This window comes from Myotis daubentonii, chromosome 17 (genome assembly GCF_963259705.1).
Source record: "Myotis daubentonii chromosome 17, mMyoDau2.1, whole genome shotgun sequence".
NCBI lineage: Eukaryota > Metazoa > Chordata > Mammalia > Chiroptera > Vespertilionidae > Myotis > Myotis daubentonii.
In genome coordinates this window covers 50037929-50062829 of record NC_081856.1, presented here as the reverse complement: position 1 = coordinate 50062829, position 24901 = coordinate 50037929, and the positions used below count along the sequence as shown (strand labels likewise).

Here is a 24901-nt window from a genome sequence, read left to right as displayed (position 1 = left end):
GGACATGCCTGCAGAGATGAAATAACTCACAGGCGGCTGTTTGCAACAGAGATAGGCTCTCCAGAATCTAAAGAATGAATTCCTTTCTGGTTATGTTTCTCCAAGCCAAAGGCCAAGCTGCTGTCATTCCAGGGTCTCCTGGATCTGGCCCTGCTGTGGCTCCCAGGATGTTTCTCTAAAACGGCCTCTTCACATGTTCCCAAACAGGATCCTGCTCGTCCCCCTGCCTGAATGAGCCCCATCTCATCTTCATATGAGTAACCCACCCACCCCCTGGCTAGCCCTCCCGTAGTCTCCTGTTGCACTTACAGTAAAACCCAGGGTCCTGCCTGTAGTCCAGGGGCCCCAGCTACCTCCCACCCACATTCCCCTCCACTCTGCCTCAGGCCTTTGCACCTGCAATTCCCTCTGTCTCCCATTCCTTCCCTCCAAACTCTTGCAAGATTGGCTCTTTCTTACCCTTCAAGCCTATCCTGATCACAGTCTAAAGCAGCCCTGCTCTAGGCACCATGCATTGCATTAACCTGTTTCATTTTCTTCACTTATTTTATCCACATTTTCCTGTTTGTTACTGGTTCATCTGTATTTTTATCTGGCCTCCTCCCCACTAGTAGATATAAACTCCACGACAGCAGTCTCTTCTGCCTTCCCCAGCACCACCTGTCTCCAGCCCCGGGCAGAATTCACGTCCCCAAAGCAGGCATATACTAGTATTTGCTGAGTAAACGACTGAGAAGCTCAGTTTAGGTGGAACCGTCCACAAAGCCTTGGCCTGTTCCCAGGCCTGGAACTAAACTCCCTCCTCTGAATGGCAAGGCCACACTCCCGCCCTCCCTGCAGGTCCTCAGCACCGTCTACCTGTGCAGTTATTTGTGGATTTTTCCCCTCCCAGATCTCAGGCTCCTCGATCCAGCTCCACATCTGATCCACCTCTGTGTCTCCCGCCTCCTTCCAGCCCTCAGCGAGGCGCCTTGTGCACCTTCGCTGCTCCATCAGTGCTGAGTGCGTAGCGTTGACTGTCGTCATGGACACCTACGAGTGATTTAGAATTCCGTGTCTGCTCATACCTACCGCCGTGCTTGTCACTCTGTTCAAAATGACTCTGACTTTATGAGAACAGTGTTTCCGAAGATGAATATTGCTGGGCGATAGAATCGAGCAAACGCAGGGCTCGGCTGGCAGGCTGCTCTGATGACAGTTCTTCCCCACACTCAGCGTCATCGGAGGGCTGCACCTGGGCTGTTCTGCACCAGCTCTTCGAAGGAGAGCCATTAAAGGCAGAGGAGAGGGAAATGAAAGGCAACAATGAAGGGAATGGGAAAATGACAGATGTCTCAGGGTCTCCGTGAGGACGCAGTGCAGAGAAGGGCCTTTCTCAGTGCTGATTGGAACTTGACTTTAAGGGGCTTTGAAGGCTGTGACTTTGTTGCCTGTCTAGTAGGTTTCCACCACCAGCCTCGAGGCTGCATTAGCTGGTCTGCAATTTGCGGAGTGTCCCCCTGGGCTTTCTTGGTCCACGGAGATCTTATCAGTTGTTACCGAGCAGTGCGTGGATTTGGGGATTGTTTTTGCTTCACCAGGAGAAACCCAGCTCCTTCTGACACCCACTGTCCCCTGAAGTCTCAATTCCCACTCTTCCCTGCGGGACCATGTTTCCCAAGCACATCACCTTCTCTTCCCACCGTTGGCGCTCACAGCTTCTTCCGGCTGGGGATGCTCTCTCCCACCACCCCTTTCCACATCCTTCCACCAGAGGCCTCATACCCACCCCTTAGGGCCAGCTCCAGCCACCGGCCTCAGCGAGGCCTTCTGAGTGACCTGCCCTCCTTGGAATTTCACTAGATCTTGTTCTTGCCTTCATCACAGCAGTTGACTGTGTCCATCTGCCTCCCCCACCAGATTCTGAGATCCCAGAGGCCAGGGCTGAGTCTGAGTTATCTCTGCATCCCTCATGCCTAGCACAGTGACTGGCACCCAGGAGATGCTCAATAAATGTTTGCAGAACACGATATAGGACTCGGGTCAAACTGTCCACTACCGCCCGGGAGAGCAGAGTTGGTTCAGGTCCATCCATGTCAGTGGCCCTGGATCCATGCAGTGTCCTCCTCCTCTAGCATCTGCCCCAGGGGCTTTCTTACTCTTGGTCCATTTGCCATATTTCTGCCAAATCAGGGCCGAATAATTGTGTGCTGAGTGAATAAGCTTGTATCTTTAAAAACTCCCCAAAAGAAGTCGCAGTCAAAAGCATGGTGGCATGTCTCAGAGACAAGGGCATGAGGATGTGGTCTGAACGTTCAGAGACAAGAAACACATTGATAGTGAGGGGGAGCTGGGAGCTCTCTGAAGACTGGGAAAGGGTGGGATGTGCCCTCCCATCAGAGGACGCTCCCCTGCCTCCTGTCCTCGCTGGCCACGCAAGGGATTCTTCTCCTGTGAGTGTTCTGTTCCCCAGGGATTTGGGTTCTGTCTGGACCTCCCTCCCCTAGACCAGCCGTGGGCAAACTACAGCCAGCAGGCCGGATCCGGCCCCTTTGAAATGAATAAAACTAAAAAAAAAAAAAAAAAAAAAAGACCGTACCCTTTTATGTAATGATGTTTACTTTGAATTTATATTATTTCACACAAACACTCCATCCATGCTTTTGTTCCGGCCCTCCAGTCCAGTTTAAGAACCCATTGTGTCAAAAAGTTTGCCCACCCCTGAACTAGACTGTGAGCTCCTACAGGCCAGGGGCGCAGTCTGAGCCCGTCTATACATCCCCGATGCCTAGCACAGTGAAGAGAAGCGGAGTAAATGCTGGCTGCGCTGAATGGCTGAGCCCAGAGGCTTAGCGATTCCGCCTCACCTGTCTCCAGTCAGGTCCTCCTTCCTGGCCAAAGCCAGCAGGATCCTTGTCACACATCCAAGGTCTGACACGGCCCCGTGTGCTTTGCAAGCGGGATAATTTGCTTCTTGTTAGGAGATCTTGTCGGCCTCATCTTTACGGAGGTGAAGTTTAAAAAAATCTTGGCAGAAAGGAGTCCAAGTGGAAAGCGACTTGGAGGGCGGTTAAACAACAATCCAAAAGGTGTCTCTTCCAACAACCTCTTACCTGCGTCTCCAAAAATCCAGTGTAACAGCAAGTGCAGGCCACTTCCATCTTCCTCTGCCAGGGTGTCATTCAGTTAGCTTTGCCAGTGACCGCTGGCCCCCATGGACTCACAGAGGGTCCATTCATTCCAAAGCACAGGCATCTGTCCTTTGCGGCCACAACCCAGGCAGTTTGGTTTGTTTGTTTGTTACTACCATTTCATCGGTACTGCATGCCAAGGGTATAAGGTGGATGTTTACCTAATGCCCATTTTGCAGCTGCAGGATTGAGGCTCAGAGAAGTCAAGTAACTTGCCCAAGGTCACACAGCAATCAGCTCAGCCAGCATTCACAGTGTGCATAACCAGTGTTCCTAATGGTTACACACTGCCCACCAGCCTTCCCAAGTCCTGTTCCCTGTCTTCCTGGTAAGAGGTCAACATGACATCTCTCAGACCATGGTCTTCAAAGATGGAGGCTCTTTAAAAGCATATAGGTGGTAAAACATTTTCAAACCATTGAACATGTAACAAATCGGCTATAAGTGTCTAATCAGATACCCTGCCACTGCCAACAAGTAATAAAAACAGGGAACATTGCCGTAACTGTTCAGTGGATAGAGCGTTGGCCTGCGGACTTTAAGGTCCCAGGTTCGATTCCGGTCAAAGGCATGTACCTTGGTTGCGGGCACATCCCCAGTAGGGGGTGTGCAGGAGGCAGCTGATCGATGTTTCTAGCTCTCTATCTCTCTCCCTTCCTCTCTGTAAAAAATCAATAAAATATATTTTAAAAACAAAACAAAACAGGGAACATTGAATGTCAACTATAATTGAAATACAAAATAAAATAAAACAGGGAACATTTATTGAGCACTTACCTAGGCATTATTATATTATTCTAAATAATCATTCAATGATGTGGATACCATTATTATCCCCATCATACAAATGCAAAAACTAAGTAAATTGCCCAAAGTCTCAGAAGTGGTCAACGAAGAAGCTAGGATTGCCTCTAATTGCCAACCCCATATCCCCTTCCTCTCACACCATACCTCTCTCCTCTCTCTCTCTCTCTCTCTCTCTCTCTCTCTCTCTCTCTCTCTCTCTCTCTCACACACACACACACACACGCACACGGTAAAGGTGGTGACCTAGAGAGGTAGTTGGTGGTAAAAGAAAAGAAGGCCAAAACCGGTTTGGCTCAGTGGATAGAGCGTCGGCCTGCGGACTGAGGGGTCCCAGGTTCGATTCCGGTCAAGGGCATGTACCTGGGTTGCGGGCACATCCCCAGTGGGAGATGTGCAGGAGGCAGCTGATCGATGTTTCTCTCTCATCGATGTTTCTAACTCTCTATCTCTCTCCCTTCCTCTCTGTGAAAAATCAATAAAATATATTTTAAATAAAAAAAAAAAGAAAAGAAAAGAAGACTCACCAGTTGGATTCGAGGGAGCCACAGAGTTCACCTTCTGGAAGATGGGTGTGTTCTGAATAACCTCCCCACCCTGAACAGCTCCCTCCCACCCTGGACATGCCCTGTGCAGCCCCTGCAGGAGGCTCCACGACCTGGGGAGTATCCCCAGGGCCATCCCCTCCATTCTCAACAGGCCTGCTCTGCATTTCACGCTCCCCACCCCCAGTTTCCACCTCGCAACCTGCAACCTGCCTCTGGGAACTGAACAGAAGCAAGTGGGGCCTCAGGTGGGCAAAGCATCTCATGCCCCTACAAATGGGCATTCTTGGAGGACAGCTGGCAGTCTGGGAACTTTGGGGAGATCTCCCCTGTAAGCCTTTTGTCGAAATACTTCTTACATCATGTGCTGTATTATTATTTTTTTATTTCAGAGGGAAAGAGAGATAGAAACATCAGTGATGAGAGAGAATCATGGATCGGCTGTCATCTGCACACACCCCCTAGGGATTAAGCCCACAACCCAGTCATATGCCCCGATCAGGAATCAAACCATGACCTCCTGATTCATAGGTTGATGCTCATCCACTGAGCCACACTGGCCAGGCATGGGCTATAATCTTCTTGGAAGGAGCACAGGAATAATGTTTTCTTTCATCTTACGTCCCAGCATTGGATAGTTAAGTTCCAGTGCCCGGCCAGTGGATCCCTCCTGCCTTCCCGTCTCTCCAAGCTCTAAACTGGGTCCCTATGCTGGGACCCAGGCTGGGAACAGACTTTTGGAGGCCCCACCCAGGTGTAGGAGCTCCCAGGGTTAGAAAGGGCGTTCCAGCAGCATTATTTCCACAATGTTAACATTTCCGTGATGCGTCTTAGAATCAATGTGAACGTCCAGTGCGGCGGTACATCTGATTGTTCACCCAAAAGCTGTCCCTGGGTCAGAGACTAGCTCATCATCAATGGCGTCTTGGGAGCACTGGCAGCCTTAACGCAGACACCGCTGCACAGCGCTCACAACCGGACGGAATCTGCTTGTCTTAGCCCTTTCCCCACAGCACTTTCTGTGCCGGTTGCATAACCCCTGTCAGGGAGCATCATCGCCATGTGTCCGTGTGTGTCTCACCCACGAGACAGCGCGCTCCTCAAGGGCAAAGCCTGTCCGTTCACTTCTATACTCTAATGCCAGCATTGTGCCCAGCGCCTCGGAGGCACAGCATTCAATCTGATCGAAGGGGAAAGAGAGTGAGTTCAGAAGACTCCTGTAAGGGAGACGCATCCGTCCTGGAGTCTAGATGTTGTTTTCCCACAGTCAGGGTGGGTGGCCATGGCTCTCTCTAGGGCAGGGGTCAGTGCATCTGTCTCGGGATGAGATGGCCCAGGCAGATGACGGATTTTTGGGGAACCTCCCAACCCTGACATTGGCCTGGGATGCAGGGTCCCTTCTCCAATGCTGCGGAGCTCCCTCTCTGGCCCTGCAGCAGGGCCAGTGGGTGACTCACGCTGGAAACTGGAAAGGACAAGATCTTGTATCCCAGAGGCCTGGCCGGCAATCGTGCCATTGATCATGTGGCCTCGGGCTTTCGGTAGGGCCTTTGGGGACTTCAGGGGGGGTGAGATTTATGAGCTCTGGCGTGAGAAGGAAGGCTATGAGGTAACGCAGGAAAGAGACCTGTAATCACGTCTGAAACTATATCATTCTCATGCTCCCTGAGGGGCAGTCCAAGGAGGAGATGTTCCAGTTGCCATTGTGAACTAAGGAGGTTTGACGAAATTCACCTAGCAATTTGCCTCTTTTTAATAATGATAATATTGGCCACCATGTGTTTGTGTTTATATGTGGCACATATACTGAGTGGCACATAGGAGGCCCTCGGTACATCACTGTGGACAGAATAAGTGAGCGAATGCTCTCCCACAGCTATTCTCTCTTTTAAAGCTCACAGCTACCAGCAGACACTCACAGATTAGTCCTCCAGGGCTGCACAACAAAGCACCTCAAGCTGAGTGGCTTAACCAACAGACACTCACTTCCCCACAGTTTTGGAGGCTGGAAGTCTCAGACCAAGGTGTCGGCAGGGTTGGTTTCATCAGAGGCCTCTCTCCTTGGCTTGTAGATGGTCGCCTTCTCCTTGTGTCTCCACATGGTCGTCCCTCTGTGTGTGTCACGTCCTAATCTCCTCGTCTTATAAAGGCACCTGTTGGATTGGATTAGGGCCCACCCTACTGGCCTCCTGGGACTGCTGTCACCTACTAATGCAGGTCTTCACTAAGTACCTGGAGAGTTTGAAAATCTTCTCAATTGGCCTCCCAGTCACCCATGGTTCCCTCCCCTTTTCCCCTTCCCCCTTTCCCCAGGCCAGAGTGGCCAGGTCAGTGTGGACTAGATTGGGAAACACCTTGACTGTGAATGCTGAGGGGCTTGGCTTTTATCTTATGGCAACAGGGGCATCTGGACTGTTCTTAAGAAGGGCCAAGTTGTCTTTTCAGGAACATAACAGGCCGGAAGAGGGAAGATGGAATAGTCTAACTTGAAGGACCATTGATGAGACTTTTTTGGACACATGACCATCCTTCTGTGGTTTTCTCATTTGCAAAAAAGGAGCTGAAAAAAGTATCTAGCCCTAGTGTGGTGGAGAGTCTCAAATAAGGCACTATAGGAGCAATCTGTGAGGCTGCGGTGCAAGCTAATCGCCAAAGAATGAATTAGCCGCCTCTTGGGGGACAGATGCACCTCTGCCCAAGACTGGTCCCGACTGGGACAGCTGAACAAAGATGGTAGGAGGAAGGGACAGGAAAGCCAGTCTGATTCCAGTCTGACATTCTGACTAGAACAGCTGTGGGCAAACTATGGCCTGCGGGCCGAATCCGGCCCTTTTGAAATGAATAAAACTATTGAAAAAAAGAGACCGTACCCTTTTATGTAATGATGTTTACTTTGAATTTATATTAGTTCACACAAACACTCCATCCATGCTTTTGTTCTGGCCCTCCGGTCCAGTTTAAGAACCCATTGTGGCCCTTGAGTCAAAAAGTTTGCCCACCCGTGGACTAGAAGCTAGTCGGCCTTGCAGGCAAAGACCCTTCCCATATATCCCAGCAAGTCTATGAGCAGCTCCCACAATGCACTGCTGTTGTGGCCACTCAGGAACCTGCAGGGTGCCATGGCCATGATGGGACATGAGCTGTCAAGGAGACCCAGACGTCAGGGAAGGGTAAGTGAATCCAGAACTGGTTCTCTGAATGTTCATGTTCCAAACTCAGAGGAAATGTCTGCAAACACCAGGCTATCAACAAATCACAAAATTGCTGTCTGGGAGAAAAAAAACAAAACAGAAACCAACATCAGTGTCTCATCACCCTCTTTCAAAGAGAAATATCAGCGAGAGGTGCTTTTTTGCTACTTGCGCAATTTACTGCATTTCATGTTTAAATTGAAGTACCTAATTATACAATTATGAATCATCCTGATTCAAATAAAGTTCACCAAAATAATGGCCTTATGCAACACTATCTTCCAATATACCTGCTCTCTCCATTTCATTGTGTGCTTTTATTCCGCCAGAGTCTAAACATCTAATTGTATTTTTAAAGCACCCCATTAAACCAATATAACAATTCTGCTACAATAACCATCATGAGCTAGTCAGTCCTGACTTATATTCCATTTTGAAATGTCATGCTTTTTTTTTTTTAATGGTTGTTTTCCCAAGAGAATTTATAGCTTTTTGCAATTAGGCAGCCTTGTAAAAGCATGGCTTTAAATGATTTTAATGTTTTAAACTAACTGAGCATTTCATACACCAATTCCCTTTGCCTTTTTTTAAACTAATAATAATGCCTTCCATGTAGCTTAGTTCTTTGTAATTGACATGATATAATCACATTTGTTGTTTCATTTGATTCTTCTTTCCAGACCTAAGTTACATGCTAGGAAAAGGCTTAGATCATGACAAGGCGAGGGACTCAGGCTAACAGGAACGCAAATTCTGAGTTATATGATTTTACCGGGATGTTTGGTTCATTCTCTTTTTAGTGGACACTTGGGTTATTTCTAGTTTTCCGCTGTGGCAGAGTTCCTCGTTTATGTTTCTCTGAATTTGTGTTGCATGTAGCTGCAGCAACTCTGTTTTCTATCAGTGGAAAACAAAGTAAAGATGAGGGTTTTGAAATATAATGTGAGGCCAGAACTCATATCTTAACAAATTACAAATTACCACACAAATGCACAAACCACATATACCAATAATTACATTAAGTATAACTGAACTAAATTATACAATAAAAAGATAAAGATTGTCAGGCTGGATTTTTTAAAAAGCAACTATGTACATGGTACTTTCAAGAGACACATTTTAAAGGCACAGAAAAGAAGATGACAGACAGAAAAAGATAATGTAAACACTCACGAAAAAAAAGCTGGCATCAGAAAATACAGACTTGAGTCAAGAAGCATTTATAAGAGATAAAAAAAGGTAAAATCCACCAGGAAGATAGGACAATTCTAAATTTAGAAACATTTAATAATATTGCTTCAAGTACAGGGTGTCCCACCCTGATGTCCCACCTCTGCTGAACGTCCCCCCAACTCCCATCTCAGCTTTTACGCCTGCTCTTTGCTCACCATCTTGTGTTGTACAATGGGACCTCAGTTTCCCCATCCCTAAAGGAGGAAATTAATTATAAAACCTGCCATTGATTTAATACACTTGGTCGGGAATTGGATGGTGAGCTTCTTTTCATGACAGACACATTCGAATGAGGGGAAATTAATGTATTTTCTAGAATGGAGACAATACATCATATAAAACATAAAAGGGGTTGTAGCTCAGGCTGAAGTGGAGAGTTAGGGTCATCCCCTTGCCTTCCCCGTGGTGTTGCCTAGGCACCTTTACAGAACCCTGGGCAAGGCAAGAGGCTCAGGTTTTGGAATCAGGCAGATATGTGGCTCAGGTTTTGGAATCAGGCAGATATGTGGCTTCACCTCTGAGCTCCAGGTTCTCATCTGGCAAAAATAAAATTATTCCACTTACATGGGTACCAAGATACTGTCTTCAGCATCTCCCGTTCATAGAGACTGGAAGTAAAAGGGTGGTTGCCACGGCTGGGGTGACAGGAGGAGTGGGGAGTTAGTGTTGTTCACTGAGATATCCTAAGAATCAAGAACAGTGTCTGGCACGTTATTGGTGCTCAAGAAATATTTGTTGAATGAGTGAGCCTAGGTGATGCCCCATGAGTACATGAATCAGTGAGGGAATGGGTGGATGGAATGATGCTGTCACCTGGCTTACCGGGTACCACTCTCCAGTGAGAGGCCTTTAGAGGCCCCACGGAAGCCCATTCCACACCTAAGTAAAGTGAGGCACAGATGGGACTAACGATTCTTCCACAGTTCAAGTAGAAGACTGACTCAGAGACAATATTCAGAGAAAATAGCAAATCCAATAGGAAAGAAATAGTGGCTCTCGGTGTCAGAAAAACATGAGATTCACCTGCTAATCTTTTTTTAGCATTTGCCCTCAAGGAAAAACTTGTTCAACTTACAGTTAAAAAAATGTTCATGTTTTCTAGCAGTATCACTGCTAGATTCCTTTCCCTACCCGAAATCCAATTGGTATAGAATGGGAAGGAACAGGAAACGATTGGGGTGAGGGGGAGAGATGGATTGGGTGAACTACTGGGGTTTAACACAAAACATGATTTTGTAATGACTTTAAAATATATTTTTGTTGATTTCAGAGACAAAGAGAGAGGAAGAGAGAGATAGAAATATCAGTGATGAGAGAGAATCATTGATTGGCTGCCTCCTGCACACCCCACACTGGAGATCAAGCCCGCAACCTGGGCATGTGCTCTGACTGGGAACTGAACCATGACCTCCTGGTTCATATGCCAATGCTCAACCACTGAATTACACCAGCCAGGCTGTAATGACTTTTAAAAAATACCTTGAAATTTTCAGATAAATTTCATGAAAGTGCCTCACTGTATTAGGAATTTTGGATTCCACATGATTTCCTGGATGGGGGACTCTCAGAAGACTGGTTTCATTTCTGCTTTTCACAGTTTAACACTCTCTCTGTTTAAATAACTTTCCCTGTTGGATCTCAGCTTGTTCATCTGAGTAGAATAGGGAGTGGGGGCACAGGAAATGTGGTGGGTGATTTCTAGGGGTGCAGAGCTGGGCTTGGATGACTGTTTTTGCTTAGTTCGTGTTAGAGACCAAAAGTGGCATAGAATTCGAAGGAGGATTCCACTCATTCAGCCTCTTGACACCCTGTGTTTGGACTGGGGGTGGCTGATGAAGAGTGAAGGGACAGGAGCCCTTGTGGCCATCCCTGCAGAAGGGGACAGTGGCAGAGGGGGCCTAGTGAGATGAAGGGTGAACAGAACCAAGTGTTTGCGACTCTGGGGGCACTGTCTGGGTGACATCAGTCTGGGCAGGGACTCCCTGTTTGGTGCCTGGTGCTGGGAGCCAGGGCCGGGCCAGGCACTTGGTGGGAGGGTTTGGAGAGCAGAGGACAGCTACAAAGGGCCTGAAGTAGCGGACCCATCGGAGAGGTCTGTTTAGAGACCCGCTTGGGATCTCAGAAATAACTGGGTTGGATTCTGAGGGGAAGGAGGGGAGATCTGCCAGAGTGGACCTCAGCCTGTGAAATCTGAGACGGGACTGTAAATGAGGTAAGGACTAGAGAGGTCCGGATTCAAAATCATTAATGTTTCCAAGAAATGAGTGAAACGATGTGAAATCTATTGAGATGGCTCCATGGCCAATCATAAATATTCCAGACGATCTGAAGTTTTAACGACATTGGTTGGTTGCCCTTTGGGCCGACGGGGGAAGTGCGTGGTTAAACAAGTTAAAAAACAGAATGGATACTGGGATTCATTTCGGGATTCAGCAAATGTGGGTCCACGTCATGGAAATACTGACCCTGCTCTTCTCTGCGCCGGTCAGGTGCCACCTGGAGAACGTGGTTGCTTTGGAGAGCCGTGTTTTACGAAGACGTTAGTGAAGTGCCAGGGGTCAGACGAGGGCACCTGGGTGGAGAAGACGAAGACCTGGGGGAGACTGGCAGAGGGGTATCAGAGCCTGTTGGAGGTCTGAAGAGCTGCTGGATGGGAAAGGGCTGCCTTGCCCTGCATTTTTCCGGAAGGTGGAGTCCGAGCCACAGAAAGGGGGTGATAAGACAGAAGCCGTGACTCTGTTGAAGAAAGAACTTTCGATCTGATTCTCTCTTCCAAGGAGGCTGGGAGCTGAGTCCTCTGGATCTGTCGGGGGCAGGGCCTATCAGCTCTGGGAGTCTGGGACAGAGACAGCCATCGGGCAGAGCCACGTCCGTCTCCAAGTGCCAAGACCACAGGCGGACTAGAGAAGCACACGGGAGAGGGGCCAAGCCTCAGGAGCCAGGCCGAGATAGATAGATGGAGAGCTAGCAGCGTTGGCCCAGCCTCAGCTGGCTGTCACCCATCAGTGAGTGGCTCTATGAAATATGCGCAGAGCCATTATCTTAAAGAATCTGGTTATAATAGAGGCCATGAGCTGGTCCCTGGCAACCTCATAGTCTCAGGAAATGCTCCCACTGTGGAGGTATTTATTCGCAAATGCCTGGTGACCATCCATACTTTCGGTGGTTCAAGTCTTCCTGAAAGTCATATTGTGGTAAAATATGCATGATATCAAATTTACCATCTTAAATTTTCTTATACTGTACCACTTTTTTAAAATATTTTTTTTATTAATTTCAGAAAGGAAGGGAGAGTGAGAGAGAGAAACATCAATGAGAGAGAATCATTGATTGGCTGCCTTCTGCAAGCCCCCGACTGGGGATTGAGCCCACAAGCTGGGCATGTGCCCTGACTGGGAATTGAACTGTGACCTCCTGGTTCATAGGTTGACACTCAACCACTGAGCCATGCCGGCCGGCTGTACCACTTTTAAGTATACTTTCTGTGGCATTAGGTACATTCACATTGTTGTGCAACCACCACCACCATCCACCCCCAGAACTCTTTTTATCTTGCACAGCTGAAGCTCTGTCCCCGTTAGACAATAACTCCCCATCCCCCCTACCCCCGGCTCCTGGCAACCCCATTGCCTCGGTCTCTTTGAATTTGACTTCTAAGATACTCATGGCCGTGGCATCATACAGTATTTGTCTTTGTGCGAGTGGCTTACTTCATCAGCATAGTGTTCTCAAAGTTCATCCACACTGCAGCATGTATCAGAAGTTTCTCCCATGTAATGGCTGAATAATACATGTATATACCACATTTTGTTTATCCGTTCATCTGTCAGTGGACTATTGGACCAATTGGATTGAGTCAACTGATCCAGTATTGGGTCCGTATTGTGCCAGGCCCTCTGGCAGGCACTGCAGTTAGTATGATGACTTGTGATCTCCGAGGACCTTACAGTTAGTCACTGGGAGTGGGGAATGGGCCGGGGGGAGCATGGCAGATATGTAAACAGAATTTAATAACAACTTTTGAGTCATAAAATGGTAAAAAGCCTGTACAGGATAGAGTGGTGAAGGGAGAAGACCTGTACTGTGGGTGGTACAGAGGGAAGGTTTCTGGTGGGACTACATCTTAAAGAGGCATCGTCTGAGCTGATGAGATAATACTGCTAATATTTTATAATAAACCTTTTTATAAAAACTTGCATCTGAACTACCTTGCAGGGAGTGGCTCCCAAATGCTGGATCAGTTGCATCTAACACTGTGGGACAGCTTTTTGAAAATACTGATCCCAGTTTCCAAGCCCAGAAATACTGACTCAGTGACTCTGGAGTGGAGGGCAGGAGCCTGTAGTTTAAGCAGTCCCTCCTGGTGATTTTGGTGATAGGCTTGGCAGGCACTGGGCAAACATCGAAGGTTATCATCTCCAGTTTACATGGTAGATAAGCCTGACCTCACTTTGGAGGGGGCACAGGCTAGGGGTCAAAAAGAACCTCAGGTGGGGAAAGTAGTTCCAGGCCATTAGTACAATATCTCATGGACGGGAGATGCTGAAGACAGGCGTGTGCTGTGATCATCCTTGCGTTCATTCAGGTAACATCTGGTACCCACCTGCTATTGCTCCCCAGACAGGACTCCACCGAAAATCCCTTCCATTGATAAAAAATCTGTATGCTATCGATGATACTGAAAGATGCTTTGACCAATAGAATGTGGCAGAAGTGGGGTTGTGTGAGTTCAGAGGCCAGGCTGTAAAAGGCCTTTGCAGCTTCCTCTCTCATTCCTCTCAGACCTCCGCCGGCCGGCTGCTATGTCAACATACCTGCTAGAGGAGGAGCAACCACAGAATGGAGATAAGCCATTTCGGCTGACCTGGGAGGTGACCACAAGTGTAGAAGATCAGAGGACATCTGCCCAGCTGATTCCAGCCAAATTGCCAATCCTTAGAATTCAGGGTCAAATGGTTGTTGTTTAAGCCACTAAGTTTTGGGGTGCTTTGTTAGGCAGCAAAAGCTAACTGATACACTCCCTTTGACCCTAGGGCTTCAGGGCATGTTTTTCCCCGCTGGTTAAACACTTTTTCCTCTTCGCTTGTTTAATTAACTCTTACTCATCCTCTCCCAGAAACATTTTCCCTTATCTTGATTCGGGTAAATCCTTCCACTTTTGGCTCGCGTCGCATTTTTTGCCTCTCTGGTAGCACTGCAGTAGTTGTAAATTTGCGTTTATCTGTGTCTATTTAATTATGGTCTTTCTCCTCGGCTAGATCATAAGCTTCATGAGTCAGAACAGTGTCTGTTTTGTTCACCGTTACATTCCAACACCAGTCCAGTTCCTAGCATGGAGCAAGTGCTCGCCAAAGATTTGTTGAATGAAGGACAATGTTATAGCCCTGGAGGGAAGGAGACTTTGGGGTTCTTCTTTAAACTACTAACTCTCACAGCAGTCCTCTCCTCTCCCTACCTTGGGAATTAAAAACCAGGCCAGCGGCTGTACGAGAATATGTTGTGTGATTTTTAAATGACTGGACCAATGTTAGTTCTCAGTTGTTAGTGCTTTATTCTGGGGTGGCAATAGCTGGATTTGAGGGAATCCTTTCACTTTCTCATTTCCCTGAAATAGCACCAGGCAGTTTCCTAGCGGCTACTATCAGCTAGATAAGCAATTTACAGGTTGAAAGTCTGGCCTAGAGTTAAAACATGGACATGTAAACACCTCTGTGGCTGCAACCTAGCAAGTAATCTCCAGGCTGGTTGGTTAACTGCAGAATTTGCTGGTAACGATACAATGGCTGAGTTCAATTTAGGACCATTTACAAAACCACTCGGGGGAGGATTTTCTATTTCTGAAACAGTAGGCGACAACTAGAGGGCCTGTTACTTTACAGTATAAATCTATGGCTCGGATACACCATAAGCTCCTTGGAGCTGGAGTCTGCCAATCCCATGCCGTATTTTGATCCTCAGAGTTCAGTTTGCAGCAGGAGAGCACGTGGCCAACAGTGAATTGCTCCAAAGATCACCTGTGTGCAACTTTCCTGAGCCTCAGTTTCTTCATCTGTAAAATGTACGCATTAATAGTCTTACCTCCTAAATTTATTTTGAGATTAAATGAGATAATCACTAGAAAGTGCCTGAGAATCCATAGAACAGTGTCAGGCATAGAGTAAGCAACAACTCGTACTGGTTATGATCCTCCTCCTTCCTGTTATTAACACACGCAGCATAGCTGCTTCCACCCTGGACGTGGTAGGGCCTTGAGAAGGCTGCTCTGAAATCCTCCTCACCCACCTTTGCTTACTCAGGCAGGGAGGTGGTTTTCTCACACAGCTGATAGTGGCGGTTTCACAAAGCGTGCAGATACTCATCCCTGAGACATGGGCGGGGTGCGCACAGGTGCTGGGTGTGTGCAGGTGAATAAGAGAGTCCCTGCCCTCAGGGTCCGCAGGGAAGAGCCGCAGTGCCCAGCACTCATTGCCAATGCCTTGGTGACAAAGAGGGGTCGGCCCCACCCCAAAAGGTCAGGGACTGCCTGGGACTCCCAGGTGGAGAAGAGGGTAAAGCCCTTACTCATTTGACACAAAAGGGAGGAGGGTCTGCCTTCCTTAAGAGGTTGCTGCAATGACTCACTTGTCTGACCTTTTATCACAATGCTCCATTATAGCTATAAATGAAGCTTTTAAAATTAATAACCTAAGGACAGAAAGCACTTTCCCTGATGCTCAGCATCTCCGGAGGAAATGCCATTGGTTGTGCATCTTACAGGACCCAGGTCCAGCTTTTGCAAAGAGGGGTCTCAGGAACACTGCGATGGGAAAGACCTCATCACAGCTCATACTCTTGTGGCCTGGGCTCAACTCTGGTGACTCCAGGATTGACAATGACTAGATAGAGTATGGTGGCCAGGTTTTCATGGGGAAACACCTCCCTGGCCATTAGGAAATCTGGATTCTGTCCCTTCCCAGCTGGCCACGCATGTGTGACCCTTCCCCAGTCATTGACTTCTGTGTGAATTGGCAAGTTCAACGTGAGAATGTTTAACAGGTATTCACAGCTTGGGGTGGGGGGAGGGAAGTGTCATGGCTCACCTCATGCTTCTGTGTGTCCCCCTGTACTGACTTCTTCTCTTGCTCTCCCATCTCTCTCTCTCTCTCTCTCTCTCTCTCTCTCTCTCTCTCTCTCTCTCTCTCTCTCTCATTCTGTAGCTTGAAAAATAATAAAAATGCTTATGCTGCAATTAAAAGAAAAGGAAGAACACTGAACAGTTATTACATTCAAGCACTTTTCCGTGGCTTAATTCCTTTAATCCTCCTAACAACTTTATAATATGGGTACTTTCATTATCCCCATCTTATAGCCAGGAAACTGAGGCTTAACACTTTAAGTTCCTAGGCAAAGTGACACTGTGAGTAGCTGAGTGAGAATTTAAACCCAGGCAACCGAGGGCAGTTGTATGTCCCTGTGTGCTGACCCCACCTCCCCTCCCCTTGCCACTCCCACTGGGCTTTCTTCTCTGCACCAAGGGTCCCCAGGTGGTCCAAAGAGGAACCTCTTGTAGTGGACATTGGTTTGGTTTTGGCGTCAGTAGCCGTTTCCTCTTCCTCAAAGTACTTGGTTTTCTGGGGAATTACCTCTTCCCCATTGGCTCTTGTTCTGTGGGGCTGATATGGGGATTCTGGCCCTCTCCCAGCTAAGGGATAGGGAGTGATGCAGGCTGGAACCTAAATTGTAAGCAGTGAGGACAAGGAGGTTGGGGACAATTTGGCATTTTGTTAAATCCATCTTAGGGGGCACCAACAAATTCAGTAATCAAGATAAAAATACTTTATTGCACTATTTTATATATATATATATATATATATATATATATATACACACATATATATATACATATACATACATACACATATATATGTATGTGTATATATACATACATATATATGTGTGTGTATATATATATACATACATATATATATGTATATGTATCTATATATATTTCAGAGAGGAAGGGAGAGGGAGAGATAGAAACATCAGTGATGAGAGAGAATCATTGATCGGCTGCCTGCTGCATGCCCCCTAATGGGAGCTGAGCCTACAACCTGGGCATATGCCCTGAACAGGAATCGAACTGTGACCTCCTGGTTCATAGGGTGATGCTCAACTACTGACCCACATGGTCTGGGCTTAATGCATTATTTCTGAAAAGGAAAAATCAATGTAAAAATCACAAGATGACCAAAATATCAAATTTTAAAATAAAGATAGGTTTAGTATGACTGAGTTTTGTCTTGTGTGCCAATGTGGCTGGACCCGGCACAGCTGCACAGTCTCCCTCGTGGGGGCCTGTGTGTCTTGCCTTCCAGCCCTTTGCATCTTTGTTCCACTGATGGTGCACTAGGGTGTAGGGGCTCTGCTTTTGCTCTGCATGAGAGGCCCTTTCCCTTCTATGCCACCTCTCTGACGGCTCACCCTGCTTCATCGCTGTTCTTCTCTATGCATCAGTGTGTTCATCTATGAACTGGGGGTGGTAAGTAGCTCCTACGTCATAGCTTTGTTGTGAGCATTCAATGAGTATTTTTAAAACTTTATTTTTCAATTACAGTTTCCATTCCATATTATTTTGTATGAGTTTCAGGTGTACAGCATCGTGGTTAGGTAGTCGTCCTCTTTACAAGTGGTCCCCTGGATATTTTAAGTACCCCCTGGCACCGAACATAGCTATTGCAATGTTATTGGCTGTGTTCCTATGCTATTCTTTATATCCCCATGGCTGTTTTGTAACTACCAATTTGTACTTCTTAATCCCTTCACCTTTTCTACCCTTCCTCCCCAAGCCACCTCCCCTCTGTCCACCATCAGTCTGATCTCTGTTTCCATGAGTTTGTTTCTATTTTGTTTGTCCCTTTACTTTGCTCTTTAGATTCCACATATCCGTGAGATCATATGGTATTTGTCTTTCTCTGACTGACTTACTTCACTTAGTACAATACCCTCTCGGCCCACCCATGCTGTCGCAAATGGTAAGATTTCACTCTTTTTATGGCCGACTGACACTCCATTGTATATATGTCCTCCAGCATTTTTATCCACTCCGCTGTGAATGGGCATTTGGGTTGCTTCCATATCTTGGCTACTGTAAATAACACTTCAATGAACATAGAGGTCAGTAAGCATTGATGTCTACACAGCACCTGACTCAAGGTGAGCACTCAGTGACAGCATCAACATCATGATCATTCCACAATAACTCGATCAGCTGACGTACCTCCCACCCCCCAAAGGTCAGTGGATGAGAAATGCACAGCTAGTTCCTTGTCTACATTTCTGACCACCTACATCTCAATTACAGACTCCTCTTCCTCCAGCTGCTCGGTGAATTGAGGTGTTCCCTGGGGCTTGTGCTTAAACCTCCCTTCTTTTTTAAAAAAAAATATATTTTATTGATTTTTTACAGAGAGGAAGGGAGAGGGATAGAGAGTTAGAAACATCGATGAGAGAGAAACATCGATCAGCTGCCTCCTGCATACCCCCTACTGGGGATGTGCCCACAACCAAGGTACATGCCCTTGACAGGAATCGAACTTGGGACCCTTCAGTCCACAGGCCGACGCTCTATCCAGTGAGCCAAACCAGTTAGGGCTAAACCTCGCTTCTTTCCATCTGCTCTCTCTCCAGGCCCTGCTGTAGATGTCCACAGCCTCCCCTGTGCCCTCTTGTCTGTGACACATCTGTGATGTCCGTATCTCCAGACCCAAAGTTCAGATGCTTGCTTCATGTCTCAGCTGGGCCTACACAGCTACGAACATGAGCAGTGACGTTAAGTGATGATCGGAGGCTGACCGGGGGTGCTCCACCCTGAGCAGGCACTTTACATGGGTGACTTCTCTTCATCCTCTCTCTCATTTCACAGAGGAAAATCACAAACAAAACAACCTCAACACCAGCAGAGTGATCAGGATTTAAACCCAGGTCACCTGACTCCACAACGGGGATTGAAAAAGCTGATCCAGACTTGCACATTTTCAATAAGGGACATGAAAAGATGATAGGGCAGTGGTTCTCAACTGGGTCCAATTTTGCCCCCCAGGGGACATGTTGCAATGTCTGGAGACACTTTGGTTGTCACAACTAGGGGGGCTGCTGGTGGCATCCAGTGGGTAGAGGCCAGAGAGGTTCTAAATGTCCTACAAAGCACATGGAGCCCCCACAACAAAGAACTTTCTGGTCTACTATGTTGACGGGGCCAAGTTGAGAAACCCTGAGTTAGAAACAAGATTGAGGAGCTAGTGAAAAGGGTTTTGGCTTTTAAGTGCTTACTCCCCCCTCACCAACTGTGCAGGTCCCTGTCTCCCCCTTCCCACCACCCTCAACCCTACCACCCCCTCCTCCCCAGCCCAGCCGAGCCGCACACTCTTCCCAGCCACCCACACTGCCTCCCCAGCACAAAGCACAAACAGGAACTCATTATCTTCCTCCTCAAAGCCTTCCCACCCCCTGCTCTTTGTCACAGTTAAAAACACCACCCTCCCCCTCCTCCTCCTCACAGGTGAGCACCGTTGTCCCCACCTTGCATGTTCTCACCACCACCCCCCACCCCTCTCCAACCATCAATCACCAAGCTGCGCCTATTCTGGCTTCTGTGTCTCCCCTGCTCATCCTCTCCTTCTTACTTCCCTAACCTACTTTGGGCCAAAATAGCTTCTTATGCTATTTCTTTTCCAGTGATGAGGCTGAAGTCACTTTTTATTCATCTACATTTGAATGAATTCATTTCACCCAGAGCATGAGTTTCATGAAGAATTAAACGAGGGGGCCCTTAAGAGCCCACCTGACTCCTAGGCTATAAGTTCAGGGTGTGATCATGATGAAACTTGAGAGTTCTGAACCTTTTCTCCCTCTGGCCCTCTTCCTGTCCAGCGCCTGTCCTCGCCTCCCCACTCTAGATCCCATCCTCTTGCACCCTCAGGACCTGTTCCATCAGGGACCCGCCCTTCCTCCTCAACCTCCCCCTCTCTGGGATCTTCCCGTCAACCACAGATGCTCACTCGCCCACCCTCTTTAAAGCCTCCTCCGCCCTTACCTCCCACCAGCTAGAGGGCCCGTTTCTGCAGAGTTGTCTACACTTGCTGTCTCCCACTCGGTCCTCAACCCACTGCAATCTGGCTTCCAATCCCCCCACTCTCCTGAGACGGCTCTGGCAAAAGTTACCAGCCTTCTGACTGCCGGATAAAATGACACTTGCTTTCTAATCCTCATTTGATTGAATTTTCTGGGGCATTTGAGCATGTTGGCCATTCCTTCCTTTTAAAAGCAAGTTCATCCCTTGACCCTTGGTTTTCCTCCACTTCCTTTCTCTGACCACTCCCACCCTTCAAGGGCACCTCTTCCTCTGCCACCTACAGTGTCCCTCAGGGTTCAATCCCTATCCCAGTACTTTCTCACTCTCCACCTCCCCATGGGTGAGCTCACTGCAGCCTGCACCCATAGCCTTGACCGCCAGGAAAGGAAGCAGAGGGTGGTGGTTACAAGGCTGGACTCCAAAGCTCCTCTATGCACTCAGTGTCTGGTCTGGGGCCAGTGACTCAACACTCCTGTGCCTCAGTTTCTTCAACTGTAAAATGGCACAAAGCTTTTTAGTCTTGTTGCTTTCTGTGTCTGAACATGCACTGTTTCCTCAGACTGTGCTGAACCTCATAGAGTTACCCAAATATATTATCTGCCCATGCTCAGTCTTTGCTCAGGCCCACAGGGGGTGTCTGGTCAATATCTGTGAATGAATGAATGAATGAATTCTGTCCTGGATTGGGTTTCTCAGAAACAAATCTTGAGGCAAGGAATTGGGTGCAGCTGGGTGATTTGGGAGGTGATTGATCCCAGGAAGAACAAATAAGGGAGTGAGAAAGTGAAGCGGGAAGGAGAGAGAACGCGGAAAGCGTGAGCTAGGGAGTTACTGCTGGGGTCCATCTGAGGACTGTGCTGAAAGCGCCGTAGGACTGTCCCCCCTTAGGGAGGGGCGGCTGGGACATTTATCCACTGATTGGTTGGGGGCGCCCCCACGGCTGTTGGGCAGTTTGCCTGGTGAAGATCCCACCATTTTGGAGAAAGGCCTTGGGCAGAGAGGAGGAGCAGTGCATGCTTCGGGGGCAGTTCCTTGGACAGATGGCACCAATTGCAGCCGCAGGTGAGCTCTGAGGTGGGCGCCGGGGACCCTGAGCCGAGCAGCCCTGGCACAGGTGGCTTTTGCTCTGGCTGGCAGGCCTGTGCCTCCTCACCTGGCTAGATCAAGCTCACCTCTTCCTTGAGACCGAGTTCAAGAGCTCCCACTTGCTTGGAAGTGGTTTCTAATCTCTTGCTCGTGCCCCTCCCGCCAATTCATATGCTGAGATCCTAGCCCTCAAAGTGATGGAGTGGGTGAGGCCTTGGAAGGCGGGTAGGTCACGAGGGGGAGCCCTCATGAACGGGGTTAGTGCCTCAATGAAAAAGACCCCAGGGAGCAACCTTGCCCGTGTTCCTTGCACCACGTGAGGGCACCGTGAAGGGAGGCTGTCTGTGAACTGGGAAGCGGGTCCTCACCAGGAACCAAGCCTGTCCACACCCATGCCTGACTTCCCAGCCTCCAGAAGTGGGAGAGAGAAATGTGTGTTGTTTAGAAGTGGCTCCCTCCACGGTACTGTTACAGCAGCCTGAACAGACTAAGACACCTCCCCCTCCACCCCCCATATAGGAGCCCTCCCCCATGCTCCACACAGCCCATGAGCCTGGACACACCTCTTTCATAGTTATTACCCCTCTGCTTTCTTTTGGAGAGGGAAAGACAGAGAGAAACATCGATGTGACAGAAACACACTGGTTGCCTCCTGCACGTGCCCCGAGCAGGGCTCATGCCCGAGGAGGAGGAGCATGCAACCAAGGTACATGCCTTTGCCTGGAATTGAGCCCAGGACCCTTTGGTCCACAGGCCGACGCTCTGTCCACTGAGCCAAACCGGCTAGGGCACCTCTCTGTTTTCTAAACAGAGCTTTCTTATCTGTCTTTCTTAGAGAGCAAGAAGATTATCTTTGCTGATCGAGTGCCCAGAAGGTTTTTGAGCCCATCACAGGCACTTCACCAAATAGCCTTTTCATGAGTTCAAATCCACATCGCCCAGGGCCCTGCTCAGAGTAAGTGGTCAATAAGTACAGCTCCTTTCCTTTCTCTCCAGCTCAGAGTTTGCCCTCCGATGCAAGCGAGCACTCACTGGGCAAGCATGTAATGCGATAAATACATTCTTTAAGCGAACAGAAGTGCTGGGGGAGCACCAAGGAGGAGCCATTAGGGGACTGTACCAATGAGATGGCACTTAGGTCGGCTGCCAGTCTTAATTACTTAGCATTTTCACTTTCCAGAGCCACTAATAAAGCCGACAGGCGCTTCTGCCACTCACTGGGCCTTCCCATTTGAAAGCCTCTCAGCAAAGCAGAAGCTACAGGGAGCTAAGGGGCAGAGCGAACTTGCAGCTCTCATCTCCTCGGCCCCCTTATTCACTGGACATGTCTTTCTGGTTTTGTTTTTTTCTAAATATATTTTTATTGATTTCAGAGAGGGAGGGAGAGGGAGAGAGAAACATCACTGATGAGAGAGTCATTGATCAGCTGCCTCCTGCACGCCCCCACACTGGGGATCGAGCCCACAATCCGGGCGTGCGCCCTGACTGGGAATCAAACTGTGACCTCCTGGTTCATAGGTCAATGCACAACCACTGAGCCTCGCCTGTCGGGCTGGCCATGTCTTTCTCGAGGGTCTCCTATGGGCCAGCACTGCCTTGGCACTGAGTGATGGCGACAAGCCGCAGTCCTGCTCTCATGCAGCTTGCCCACCCAGCGGAGACAGACAATAAACAGGCAGCCAGATAGACAGGGAAAATGGGATTGTGAGGAGGGCCATGGAGCAATGAAGCAGGGCACCTGACGTGGAGAGAGGTGTGGGCGGGGTAGAGGTCCAAAGACAAGGAGAGCAAATGACCAGGGAAGCCGCTGGGGAAGCTGACTTTTGAGTTGTGGGCTGAGTGCCAGAACAGCGGAGGGAAGATTCTTCCAGGCAAAGGGCACAGCAGCTGCAAAGGCCCTGGGGCAGGACCCTCCACTCCCAATGCCAACCCAGAGCTCCCACCGCTCTGATCACCGAAAAAGAGGTGCAAGAAAGAGTCGAACCCGGGTCTAAAGCTAGTGTCTGGTCCGATACCCAGCCCACTTTCAGTTCCTGGCAGGTTCATTTCGAGCTTTGGTTTTTGCTCATGGGCACATTGTTCCCTCTTCAAAGACTGATTGGGTTTCAAAGGAATTTGAAACACTTACAGCAAAACCACCAAGCTGCATCCTCCACGCGGAAAACCCCCGGATGTGGCATTTCCGTGGGGAACTGCAGCGAATTGCTCCCACTGGCCGCCTAGTCCAGGGCTGACTGCACAGAGATTTACTTTGGTTTTCTCCGCCTCTGTAGCCTCCCCAGACTTCTTCACAACCCCCCCCCCCCCCCCCAGCGTCCTGACTCAGGTTAAGAACAAAATCCCCAGTTCTGTGCGGTTTGCTGAGTTACAGATTTCACCAGAAGGGCGTCTGCATAGCCACTAACCTTTGCCTCTGCTGAGGGCAGTTTCTGAAACGCTGCAAAGAAAAATAATCAGGTGGCGATTAGGAGGGAAAGGAAGTCCCAAGGCTTTGTGCGTAGGCATAGATGGGCATGGTGCACAGCCCTCCGTGAGAACCCTCCTTTCTCTGAGGTCTCCTGGGAAGAAGGACCGCCATGGCTACCCTGGATTGGAGCATTTGCAGGGTGTCAGTTCCTGTCTAAACGTTGGGTTCCCAAATGAAACCTGTGAGAGCGGTATTCCCTGCTCATTCCACATCTGAGGGTAGGGAGGTTCCGAGAGGTTCCGTGACGGACCTAAGGTAACACAGCTGGAGAAAAGGCAAAGCCCGATCCCAACTAGCTATACTGGCCCTGGCCCTGGGCAAAATGCGAGGAAATTAGCAAAGTGGGAGAAGGGGAAGGGGGCAGACAGGTAAAGTCATTTCTTTTACTGAAAATACGGGAAGGAGCTTGGAGATTGCAAGTTCATCCTCTGCAGGATGGGGGAGAGAGGCCAAGGCCCTTTCCTGCAATGGGGGCGGGGGGCGGGGGGGGGGGGGCTTAGAAAGGCATCTACCTCCCAAGGCCAAGGTTTTATGCGGACACATCCCATGGCTTCCACCCCTGGGCCAGAAGGAGGCAGGCTGGAGGGGCAGTGAGGCGGAGGGGAGGGTGCTGGGCCCCGGGCCCCCGGCCAAGCTCGCTCGCGGGAATCCGGGGTGCCCCCCGCCAGGTGCCAGCGACCCCGCCTGCCCCCACCCCCCACCCCCGCCTGCGTGCCGGCCGGCCAAGGGTTAAGCGCGGCGGGAGCCCCTGGCGGGAGCGGGAATGCTTAGTCAGGATCCCGATTTCCTGTCGAAGTGTTTGGATTTCCTGAAACCCGCGCCCTCCGCCGCCGAGCGGGATCGTCCGAGCCGCGCGTCGCTGCGGCCTCCTCCCCTCGGCACATGGTCGCCCGCCCCTTCCTGCGCCCGCCGCCCGCCGCCCCGCGCTCGCCTCCCGCGCCTCGCCTGGCCGCCGCCGCGGGCGGGCACTCCGCGCTCGGGCAGCCCGGCCCGCCCCGCCCCGCCCCGCCCTCCGCTCCCGGCGGCGCCCCTGCGTTCCGCTCCGAGAGCCGCGATCGCTCGGCCGAGGGGGCCGGGGCGCGGGCGTGTGCGCCGCCGCCGGGGAGCTAGCGCGGAGCCCGCGATGGAATAATGCCCAGCGGCCCGCCAGGTCCCGGTGAGTTGCAGGCGCCCAGCCCAGCTCGGCGGGGTCGCCCGGGGTCGGCGGAGCCCCCGCCGGGCCCGCGTGGAGAAGAGCCGGGACGGGGCGCTGGGCCGGCCCCCGGCTGCCTGCCCCTGTCCGCGGGGAGGGCTCC

The 24901-nt window shown here is 49.5% G+C and overlaps 1 protein-coding gene across 5 annotated transcripts in view; it reads left to right on the top strand.

Moving 5' to 3' along the window:
* Positions 1 to 24538: 24538 nt before the first annotated feature.
* ASAP1 (ArfGAP with SH3 domain, ankyrin repeat and PH domain 1) overlaps positions 24539 to 24901 on the top strand; it is a 216462-nt gene continuing 216099 nt past the window's right edge. Inside the window, exon 1 of one of the 5 annotated variants that reach the window (XM_059672302.1) lies at positions 24539 to 24762. The gene's annotated coding sequence lies outside the window, so the exon portion shown is untranslated. The remainder of the gene's footprint in view (positions 24763 to 24901) is intronic. The other 4 variants (XM_059672306.1, XM_059672303.1, XM_059672304.1 and 1 more) reach the window with 4 other exon arrangements.